The sequence below is a fragment of the Choloepus didactylus genome, chromosome 13 (genome assembly GCF_015220235.1).
Source record: "Choloepus didactylus isolate mChoDid1 chromosome 13, mChoDid1.pri, whole genome shotgun sequence".
NCBI classification, from domain to species: Eukaryota; Metazoa; Chordata; class Mammalia; order Pilosa; family Megalonychidae; genus Choloepus; species Choloepus didactylus.
Window position 1 is genome coordinate 71,507,377 of NC_051319.1, and position 11,926 is coordinate 71,519,302.

An 11,926-nucleotide genomic window follows, 5' to 3' on the forward strand; every position below is an offset into this window, starting at 1 on the left:
AAAGTACTCTGTCTTTTTCTGTTCTTTGGAAGAATTCATGAAAGCTGGTGCTATTTCTTCCTTAAATGTGAGGGAGAAACTGTGGTATGCTAGTAAGTGCTTAACAACTGGCTTTCCAAAAAACATATATTTGATGTATCCAATTGATTCTCACAGAATGTGTTGTTTCATGCTGAACCCTTGTATCCACAACCATGAAGTAGCAACTCAACAAATTCAACAAATGGATTTGCATTCATTCCATTAACACTTTTCTCAATAAATTTAAAGTCATTAAATAATATATATGATCAAACCCTGATTTATAATATTTTCTCATTTCTGTGTTCTAAATACTCCCAAATGACTGGTTTCATTCTATCAATGTGATGCCACTAAATGCAAAGTTGGGAAGAGAGGTATAGTAATACACTAGTATATAGTATCTCCATCCTACAGATACAATAGATGGAAATAACCTTGAGTAGCTAAAAGTAAAATGTAATAAAATAATTAAGAAGTAATGAATCTTGGAGTATTCAATACCTTTGTTTCCAATATAATTTTGCAAAATTATAAGTTTAAATGTTTTTATTGTTAATAATAACAGTGTTGAAAATTGACTTGAAAATTCCTGAAAATTTAACAATTGACTCTCATGAGGAGTCTCTCTAGCACATCACAAAGTTGAAATCACCAGTGAGGCCATCTGTGCCAGGAGCTTTATTTAATGTAAAAATTTTAATTATAGATTTATTTTATTCAGATTTTATATATTTTCTGATGTCCACTTGTAAGTTATGTTTTCTTAGGAATTTGTCCTTTTCATCTAAATTTTTTAAATTACTGGGATAAAGTTATTCATTTAATCCTCTCATAAACTTTTTAATGCAGCCTTTTCATTTCTGATATTTGTTGTTTGTTAGTTCTCTGATATCATTTTCACATCAGAATTTATCAATTATATTAGTTTTTAAAAAGAATCAAATTTTGGCTTCATGATGCAGTATTTATGTTTGTTGCCATTTTACTAATTCTTGATTATTTCCATCCTTCTACTTTCTATGGGCTAAATTTACTGTCATCTTTCTAGATTCTAAATGATTGATTTCTAGCCTATCTTTTCTAAATCTATAAATTTCCCACTAAAATAAATTTAACAACACATAAGTTTTGATATATAATATTCTAATCATCATTTATTCAAAATAGTTCCTAATTTTGAGTCAGATTTCTTGGTGACCCATAAGTTTTTAAATTTCCAAATGTTTGGGCATTTTCTAGCTAACTTTTAATATTAATTTGTACCTTAATTGGTCAGATGACATAATATGTGGTTTTAACCTTTGAAATCTGGCCAATCATATACTCAATTTGGGTGAAGAAATGTGTATTTTGCAGTTTTGGAATTCAGTGTTGGAAATATGTCATTTAGAACAAGAATATTAATTGCATTTTTAATTCATAAGTACTCATACTGATAGGTGTTTGCTTGCTCTATAAATTTAAAAAGTGCTGTGTTAAAATCACCCAACAATCCCCAAAGGACTCATTTTACAAGTACCTGACTTATGTGCATCACATATGTGCCCTTTATTAGCGTTATCTGAATTTTCTAAATTCCTCTCTCCTCTGAGTCTTCACCAGCCTAGCACCCTCCTAAGGACAAAAACAAACAAGATTCCCCCTATCTCATGGCAAAAATTTCCACTGATATTGAACAATATATAGGATGCTAAACCCCTAAAAGGAGAAATATACCCACCCATGCCCCTTCCCAAGATCTTTCAATACCCTGTTAAACCAAAGAACTACCGGGACTTAGCTACATAATTCAAGGGTTCTTAGAAAATGGAATTCTGATTCGCATTCACCTACTCTCACAGCCCAAGGGGTCTTTGCCAGTCAAAAGAACAAAGCCACCGAACATTTTCTGAAACATGAACTTTATTTGGGGCTTACTCACAGGGAGGCAGAAATCAGCAGAAGTCAAATGGCTTTTTTCTTGCCAGGAAGGTTCTGCTTTTGCAGGGAAGTTGGCCATATGATTGAAAGAGGACAGCAAGCTAGTTACAAGAGTTTAAGACAAAGACATTCCTAAAGGTGGGAGAGCATCCTGTGACATGGAGGTGGTGCAGGAAGGAGAGAATTATAGGATGGGGCTTTGTAAATAACCACAAGAGTGATAACACTTGGGGGCCAGGAAGCAGGTAGACCAGATTAACATTCTTGCTCTTTAGTGAGACCAAGAGTTTCTCACCTCCTGCTTACTTCCCATTTAAAGTTACAATTTACCCTTTTTTTCTTTACTGGCTTACAAAGATGATAGGTTAAACATTAGCTGCTTAGGTCACACAGACTGCTGTGTGCCAAGGTCCACAGGCCTGTTTAGTTCAGGCCAGGGGCTGCCACAATCCACCCCCACCCACAGCAGTTTTTGTTGACCACAGGGCAGATTTTACATCTGTAATTCACAACAACAATACAATAAACAACATAGTATTAATATACTGGTACAGAGAGATAATAAACCTATTAACAAGTAGTGCTATGGCCAAGTTAATGAGTTTCACCATTTAGACAAGAGGATCACTAGATAAATGATCACTCCTTTGTATGTGATTTTGCATATAATCAGGAGTGAGGGTTACATACAGCAGAAGCCCACAGTAGAAATGTATTTTCTACAGTGCTATGGGTGAAAAGAAAGATGTTTATGGGGTACAATAAGGGGTAAATCTTGGTGATCTAACAATACACAGGCTACATTCCTATCCGTAGACAACAGTGCTCCAGGCAAAGAAGCATTGTGTGTGTGTGTGTGTGTGTGTGTGGCGGGGGGGGGGGGGGGCGGATTGAGATACCACACCTTTTCCCCCTGGGGTTGTATAAGACTTTCAGGGGTTAGATCGTTAGATCTAAAGTTAACCTGGGCATAAATAGATTCCACAAAGTAATAATATAGTTCCCTGGGTTTTTGGGGGGAGGGGGGTGGGATTAACAATATACACCACTTTAGGCATTTTTTTAAATAAATGTGGCTGACTATTTAAGTTTTGGTCAACCCCAAACCCCCATGGGCTTAGGACGCCTAGCCAATGAGGCTGCATAGGCCAGGACCAGGGGCAATCAACCTTATTCTCCCCAATTTCTAGTGTTTGTGGCATAGGCAAAAGCAGGTTATTATCAATGCCTCACTGTGACTTGAGAGCAGCTGGCATCCTTATTTGAATTTGTAAGGCCTACATGGGCCCCACAGTTCCCAGTTCCATAGGAGCAGGAGCAGCCACTCTAGGCCTGGAGTTTATGGTAATCAGAGCTAGAAACAGCTGTTGAGTCCATTGTTGTAGGGAGTTTTTATCATCCTTTAAGTGTTCCTTTAAAAGACCATTCATTCTTTCAATCAACCCTGCCACTGTGGGGTTATGGGGCAAGTGAAATGTCCAAAGGACATCATGTTCTGTAGCCCAGGACTGGGTAAATTGCCTGGTGAGGGGGCCCCCATCACTGTCTGTATGTTTGGGGACCCCAAAAAAGGCACTTAACTTTTCTAAACTACATATGGTAGCTCATTGGTTGGCTTTTCCTACTGGGAAAGCTAATAAAAGTCCCGTAGCCATGTCTATGGCTATAAAACATACCTTGCACCTTCAGATAGAGGAAGTGGCCTGATGTAGTCTGCTTGCCACCAGGTGACAGGAATTTGGCCCCGGCCAATGTATCCAAGTTGCTGAGGAAGGATCCTGGGCCATCGCAGTGAACAGGAAGGAAAGGCATCTACTACCTCTTTTAGTTCCTGTCGAGTAATGGGCAATTGGAACTGCTGTGCCAATTTCCACAGGGTTAGGTACCCTCAGTGCCTAGTTTTCCAGTGTAGCCATTCAGCTGCTACTTGTGTTCTTGGCACCAAGCTGTGGATTTTTGTCAGGGCATCTGCTTCAATGTTGCCAGGCAAGGAATTAGCATTATGGGCTGACACATGGAAAACAGTTATGTTATACTTTTGGCAGGCTATCTAGATGTCTTCCCATATTTCCTTCCCCCATAAGTGGTGACCGACCACTGTCCATTCTTCTTGCTTCCATGTATCCATCCATACCATCAGGCCTCAGTAAACAGCCCAATTATCTGTACAAACAAGCGTGTCCCAGCTCATGGACAATCACCATCCATACTGCCCATAACTCAGCCCATTGGATGCTTTGCAGAGTTCCCATTTCCCACCAGATGGTGTCAGTGACCAGCTGGACAGACACTGCTGTCCAATTAGCCAGCTGCCCATGTGCCAACCCATCTGTATACCAAGCAGAGTCAGGTATAACTCCCTGTCCATCAATGGGGGCATTGGAGGAGGAGCTACCTCAGGAAGGCTGGTAGGTAGCGGGATAAATTGTTCTATATAGGAGACTGTCCCAGGATTTCATGCATTTCTGCATTTATAGGGCTTTTGTTGAATACACTGTGTTGTAGGAGGCAAGCTTTCCACTTTGTTAATGTGCTCAATGAAGTGCTCCCAGAATGTGGCTTGCTTATGACATCACAGGTCCACCCTTGTATAGGTATGGCTGTAAGTAAAGTCGCTGGACATTTTTGAGTTAGCCCTTCTACCTGCAATAGGGCATTATAAGCAGCACACAATTGCTTCTCTAAAAGACTATTGAAGCTCTGCTCTTTTCCATAATTGTGACCAAAATCTGATGTACACATTTAGCCTGTTGCCTTTGCCACAAACCTCACCCAAAGCCAATGTTGGTACTGACCACATCCAATTTGCAAGGCACATTGGGGTCCACCCCCCTTAAAGCTTGTGCCTGTGCCACAGCATGCTTTGATCTCCCAAAAGCAGCCTGTTGGGTAATGTCCCATTCCCATGTTCTCCCTTTCAAACTAATAGATACAAAGGTTTAAGAATTTGCACTAGGTGAGGTAGAAAAGACTTCCAATAACCCAATAGCCCTAAATAAGCCATTAATTATTTGCAGGTACATGGGATAGGGTAATTCTGCACTTTATCAATAACAGCAGAAGGAATAGTTCTTGTCTTACCCAACCAGACAACACCCAAAATTTTGATAGGACACCCAGGTCCTTGCACTTTTTCTCAGTTTATCACCCATCCTCTACTCTTAAGGTGGGTCACTACTGTTTTAGATCTGGAAGAGAATTGCTAGTTAGCATTATATCATCAATATAATGGAACATAGTGACAGCATCAGGAAGCATCCATTTTGTTAAATCTCTAGCCACTTGGCTGTGGCAAATAGTGGGGCTGTGAATATACCCCTGCAGCAACACTGTGAAAGTCCACTTTTGTCCTCCCCATGTGAAGATGAACACAGGTTGACTAGAAGAATCTAGAAGAATGCTAAAGAAGGCATTAGTGAGAGCTAACACAAAATGAAATATGCCTAATTTTGTGCTAATATCCAGGAGCAATGTGGTGATGTATGGCACTGCTGCAAACAAAGGAGGGGTTACCTTATTTAGCTCTCTAAAATCAGTATCATTCGCCAAGAGCCATCAGACTTCTTTATCAGCCAGACTGGACTGTTGAAGGGGCTATGGGTGGGAATAATAATACCCAACCTTTCTAATTCCTTTATGGTAGCTGTAATTTCCTGGTGCCTGCCAGGTAACTTGTACTAGTGAATGGCAACTGGGCACCTGGGAGGAGGCACCTTTACAGGTGACTATTTAGCTTTTACAGGACTGCTTTTACAACTTGACACCGGAGATGGAATTCCCCTATAGTGGTTTGTGGCATGATTTTCTTCAGAATATCAATCCCCAGTATATATTCTGGAATAGGGGATATATATATCTATATATACTGTGTAAGTTTGGGGAGGTAGCCGGCCAATTTGCATGAAACCCATTTTTGAGTTGCTTTAATCCCTTGGCCCCCATAACCAGCAATCGTTAGTATGGGGCCTCCATTTCATGATTTCCTCCTATATATTATGGTACATTCTACTCCTGTGTCTACTAGGACTAAAACTCTATGTTCATTAGTAGGAGACCAAAAAATAGTTAATTCAATGCGTGGTGCCGATCCTCAGTGCCCCCATAAATTGCTCTTATTTGGGGATCTCAGCCCCACCCCTAATCCAGGGGAAATGGGACCTCCCAAACTTCCTCTGCTGGTGGACTGGAGGGTTTTGTTCATGTACCATGCACCTGATAGCCTAATGCAGTTTTTTATTATGAGGGTTTAATTTCCTGCTTAATAAACCTCTGTTCTTTGGGCAATTTACTCCACAGTTTAACTAGCACAGCATTTGGTTGTCCATCAGTTTCCTCTATTTCTGTTTCAGCTCTATGAGATCTGCCCACATTTGCTTGTGTGACACCCTATTTGGCCCATTATGCCCCCTGGGGACTCACCCCATTGCTCTAACCCCGCCCTTGGTTTTCCACAGATGGTCCACTTCTTCCAACTCGTGATCTCTTAGGCAGCTTCCACGAGACGCTTTCCTATTCGGGGCTTAAGGGGGGTGCATTAAAGTTCCATACCATTGATTAGGGGCCATGTGCAGAATTGTTCCGCACAAACCTTTAATGAAAGTGACATCATCTGGTCCCATAGTTTCATTAGATAAATTGAATGATTCATGCCTAATCCCCAAAGTATATTCTGAAGTTCCTCTGTGCTATTCCATTGTAGTGGGATGTGGGGTAATTCCCCTTCCTGCAGCCACACAATTTTACACTATTTGACTAGCCACTGAAAAAGTGAATAAATCTCTATGTTAGTTTCAAGCAAGTACAACAGCTGGGGTAGGGAAGGGTGAGTGGAAATGATAGCTAACTTATCATTTCCTGCCCATTGAGCCGAGTGCTGTCTGCACCATCATCCCACAGCTATAGCAACCAGTTTGCTAACAGCTCTCTAGGATTTTGCCGATATTGATTCCCAATATCCCTTAATTCTGCTGAGGAGAATTCTTGTGATGTGACAAGCACCTTTGGCTCATCTGGCACCCATTCTGTCTCACTCTCCCCTCCTTCAACAGAGCCTACTGGCCATTCTGATTTAATTTTGCACAGGACCAGAGGACAAATGAGCTTATGCTCTGCTTCCACCTCCCATTCCAACTGTGACTCTTCCTCTGAAGAGAAATCCACAGGATCCCAAACCTTAGGATCCCAGTCAGGTGAGGTTAGAAAGAGTCTGACTTGTATTTTGTGCAGCTTGCGCCCTTTCACTTTAGCATAATGGCATGCAAGCATGGCCGAATTTTCATCTACTTACTTTAATCTTTCATTCAAAGCATCCCTCAGCTCAGCTTGCACCAGCCTCATATCCTTTACCAGTTTTAGTTCATCCTCCAGGTGGTGTATGGCTGCCGTTGCTGCTAAAGCTTCCTCAGTAGGAGCAAGTACAGTCTCTAACAATGGCCAGCCCACCACAGCCACAATCTGTTGGCCCCTTTTCTCTTTCCGAATTCCCAAAGCTCTTGAGGCCTGCTGCAGAATATCTATTAGTCCCAATGGGGAGGCACACACACCTCCATATTCCCTTGGTGGGCTCCATTCATCCAGGAGGGCAGCTACTCCTCCCCACATCAAAGTCCCAGGCCACCCCAGTATCCCGAAGGACTCTCCCTTCCCTGGGTTCATGCTTGCAGAAGTGGGGGCCCCTTTGGTCTCCTGCTAGCCCACCAATTGTCATAGCCCAAGGGGGCTTTGCCAGTCAAAAGAACAAAGAAGATGCCCAGCATTTTCTGAAACATGAACTTTATTTGGGGCTTATTCACAGGGAGGCAGAAATCAGAAGATAGATGGCTTTTTTCTCACTGGGTAGGTGCCCCTTTTGCAGGGAAGTTGGCTGTGTGATTGAAAGAGGACAACAAGCCAGTTATAAGGGTTTAAGACAAAGGCATTCCTAAGTATGGGAGAGCATCCTGTGACATGGGGGTGGTGCAGGAAGGAAAGAATTATAGGATGGGGCTTTGTAAATAACTATAGGAGTGATAATATTTGGGGACCAGGAAGCAGGTAGACTAGATAAACATTCTTGCTCTTTCATGAGACCGAGTTTCTCATCTCTTTCTTACTTCCCATTTAAAGTTACAATTTACCCTTTTTTTCTTTACTGGCTTACAAAGATGATAGGTTAAACATTAGCCACCTAGGTCACACAGACTGCTGTGTGCCCAGGTCCACAGCCCTGTTTTGTTCAGGCCAGGGGCTGCCACACCCACTCACAGTCGCTGTAATACTACCATCCCAGCAGTAAAAAATTTACAAAAGAAAGATAATAAAAAGGAAAGGGTTATTGATTAGTCCAAGACCTGAGGTCTATTAACAAGATTATTAAACCTGGATTTTATGCAATCTTAACACTATCCTACTTCCTCCACTATTTCCTCCACTATCTGTTATTTTACAGTGATAAATTTGTATTCGGCTTCCTTCAGCATCCATATCAACCAACATTTCTAATATCTATTTGTCTTCACATATGAAGACCTATGTTTTACCTGGACTGTCATGCTCCAAGCACCCATTAAAGTCCCTACCTACTTCTCACATACTCTGAATGCAAACCTAAGAGACTTAAAATTCACAAATTCTACCTTGATTCACTGTGTAGATGAATTATTTTTACTATCTCCTGACTATGATGGCTCTCTCTAGACACAGACTATTTCCCTCAAGGCTCTGGCTCAAATGGCCCATAGGGTAGCTAAGGACAAAACCTAGTATGCTCTTTGCATGTCTGCTCTTGGGACATGATATTTCAGCTGAAAGAAAGACTATCTCCTAACATTGGGCCACCGCCATTAGATACTCTCCCCTCCTAGAAACAAAATGACAATTAAGTTTTTTAGGCCTGATGGGATACCGTAGAATGTGGTTATCTAATTTTTCCATAACTGCTTCAGCCCTTTATGCAATGACTAAAGAATCAGTTCCTGAAAACTAAGTTTGGGACTCCACATCTAAACAGACATTTCAGTGTTGTAAAGGCGTACTTTTATCACCTCCTACCCTCCAATGCCTAACCACAATTTATCCTTCTCACTGTTTGTACATGAATGAGAAGGACATTCCTTTGGTTTATTGTCCCCAAAACATAACAGACACCAGAAGCCCCTAGGACATTATAGCCTAACCCTGGGTCAGTTAGAGGAGCCTATGCTCCCTGCCTGGGAGTAGTAGCTGCAACTGACAAGTAGGCTCAATTCACCGCTGACTGAGTTTTAAGTCACCTATTCAATGTCTATGTCCCCAACACTGCAAACTTTGCTACTTACTGAAAACACACATTTTTCAGTCTTTCAACTCACCTCTTATGAAATCTTGTTACACTCTCCCTCACAAATAGTACTTCACTACTGACAAAACCTTACCTTGGATGTTTTTGCTTAATGAGTACAGAGTTTCTTTTTGAAGTGATGAAAAATTAAGGCAGTAGATGTTGGTGATGGCAGCATGATACAATAAACATAATTAATACACCAGAATTGTGGCTAAGTGGGAAATTTTGAGTTGTACATGTTACTACAGTAAAAAGTTAAAAAGAAACTTTAAAAAAATCTGCAACATGAATGTGAATTTGTCTCTTTCTACCCTGGAGGAATCAAATTTCTGTTTCTTTTTAGATGATATCATCAGATGGATTCTAATTAAAACTTTTATATTTTCCTGGTAAATTAAAACTCATATTATTATGAAGTGTACCTCACTACTTCTAGTGTTTCTTTTGCCTTAAATCCTCTTTTATGGATTTGTATACTTTGATTAGTATTTGCAGAGCATATATTTTTATCCTTTTATTTTACTCATTTTCATCAATTTTTTTTTTGCCCTATAGATGTATGTCTTATTAACAGCATCAAGTTGCTGTAGCTTTTGCTGAGCCTGAAAAACGTTATATTATTTTCATTCACACTTGATGTAATTACATATATTTAAAATATACCATCTAATGTATTTATTACAATTTATTTGTGTTATTTATTCTCTTCTTTCTTTTCTACTTTTGGATTGATTACATTTTAGTTATTTCATTTTCCCTGTCTTATTTCTTTTCCTGCTTCATTATACAGACTAGAACTTCCAATAAGTCCATATGCTATAGAGGTAGAATGAGTAGACATCCTTGCCTTGTTTCTGATCTTAGGAGGAAAGAATTCAGTCTTTCACCATTAAGTATGATAGCTGTAGGGTTCTCATAAATGTCCTTTATCATGCTGCAGAAGATCCTTTCTACTCCTAATTTCCTGAAAGCTTTTATGAGGAATGGATGTTGAAATTTTGTCAATGGTTTATTTGCATCCCTTGAGATAATCATGTTTTTTTTTTCCTCTTTTAGCCTATGAAAGTGGTGAATTACCACAGTTTATTTTTATGATGAATACCACATAATTGATATTTTGAATGTTAAACTAACATTGTGTTTCTGGGATAAATGTCACTTGGTCATGATGTATTATTCTTTTTGTATACTATTGGATTCTGTATTAGTTTTACATTACTGTGTAGCAAATTTTCAAAAACTCAGCATCTTAAAACTGTGATTTAATTATCTCACAGTTTCTTTGAGTCACAAGTATGGGCACAGCTTAACTGGGTCCTTGGCTCAGGGTCTCACAAGGTTGCAATTCTGGTGTCATCCGTGCTGCGGTTCTCATTTGGAGCTCAGGGTCCCCTTCCAAGCTCATTCAGGTTGCAGTCAGGATTAGGTCTCTTGTGGTTGTATAATTGGGGTACTCATTTCCATGATGGCTGACAGTTAGGAGTCATGTACACCATAGAGGTGGGAGTGTTGGAGGCTATTTTAGAATCCTGCTTTCCGCAGATTTGATTTGTTCAAATCTTGTTAATAATTTTTACATCTGTGTTCATAAGGGATTTCGATCTGTATTAAACAATTTAATTAGGAAGTGCCTGATGTCATTTTCTTTATGTTTCATGTGCTTGGGATTATATGAGCTTTTTGGGTCTAAGTTTATAGCTTTCATCAAATTTGGAATTTATTCAGCCATTATTTCTTTAATGATATATTTTTTCTCCTATTTTTTACCTCTTCTTTGTGTACTGTAGGCAAATGTAAATTGGGTTGCTTGAAGTTGTCTAACAGCTCACTCATTTCTTGTCCACTTAGTTCTCTTAGTGTATAATTTGGGTCTTTTTTTTTAATGCTTTTCTTATCTCTACTTAAGTTCATTTCTTATCCAATATTTTGAAGATATGACATACAGTTATAAAACAGCTTCAATGTCCTCATTTACTAATTCTGTCATCTGTGTCATTTGTCCTAGGTTTTTATTGATATTTCTTTTCTTTATGGGCCATACTTTCCTGTTTCTTTTCATGTCTGGTAAATTTTGACTGGGAACCAGGCATTGTGCTTTTATCTTGTTTGGTATTACATAGTTTTGTATTGCAATATTGTATTTTACATATTTTTGCATATATAAAGTTTATCAGTTTGGCTGGAGTGAGTCCAGTGGTTGTTCTCTCTACTTTTTTCAGGTTGCTCTTTCCTTGTCTTTAGGTAGTTTCCTCACACACATGTGCTAATAAATCCTAAGTGGAAGCCTTTAGAGGAACCTCTGCAGATATCCAGAGTCTCTCTTTGTGAAGTTCTCTCCATTCTGTTACTCCTCCCTAATTACAAAAGTTGCCTTGCACTCCCTGGACTACCAGCTATATCTTCTCATCTCAGAGAACCAAGCTCTTACTTGGTGATTTCCACTCCCTGTGCATAGCCTGGAAACTCATTCCAAGCAATAAATTGTGGCAGTCTTAGGCCTCAGCTCATTTATTCCTTGTTTTTCAGGAATCACTGCACTTCATTATCCAATGACCAATATATTCAAAACCATTCTTTTATAGACTTTGGTTTTTAACTTGTTTCACACCAGTTGGTGACTCTTTATCCTGTTACTCCTTCTTGGCTACAAATGAAAGTCCGGTGTGTTTTTCTGTTGATTTA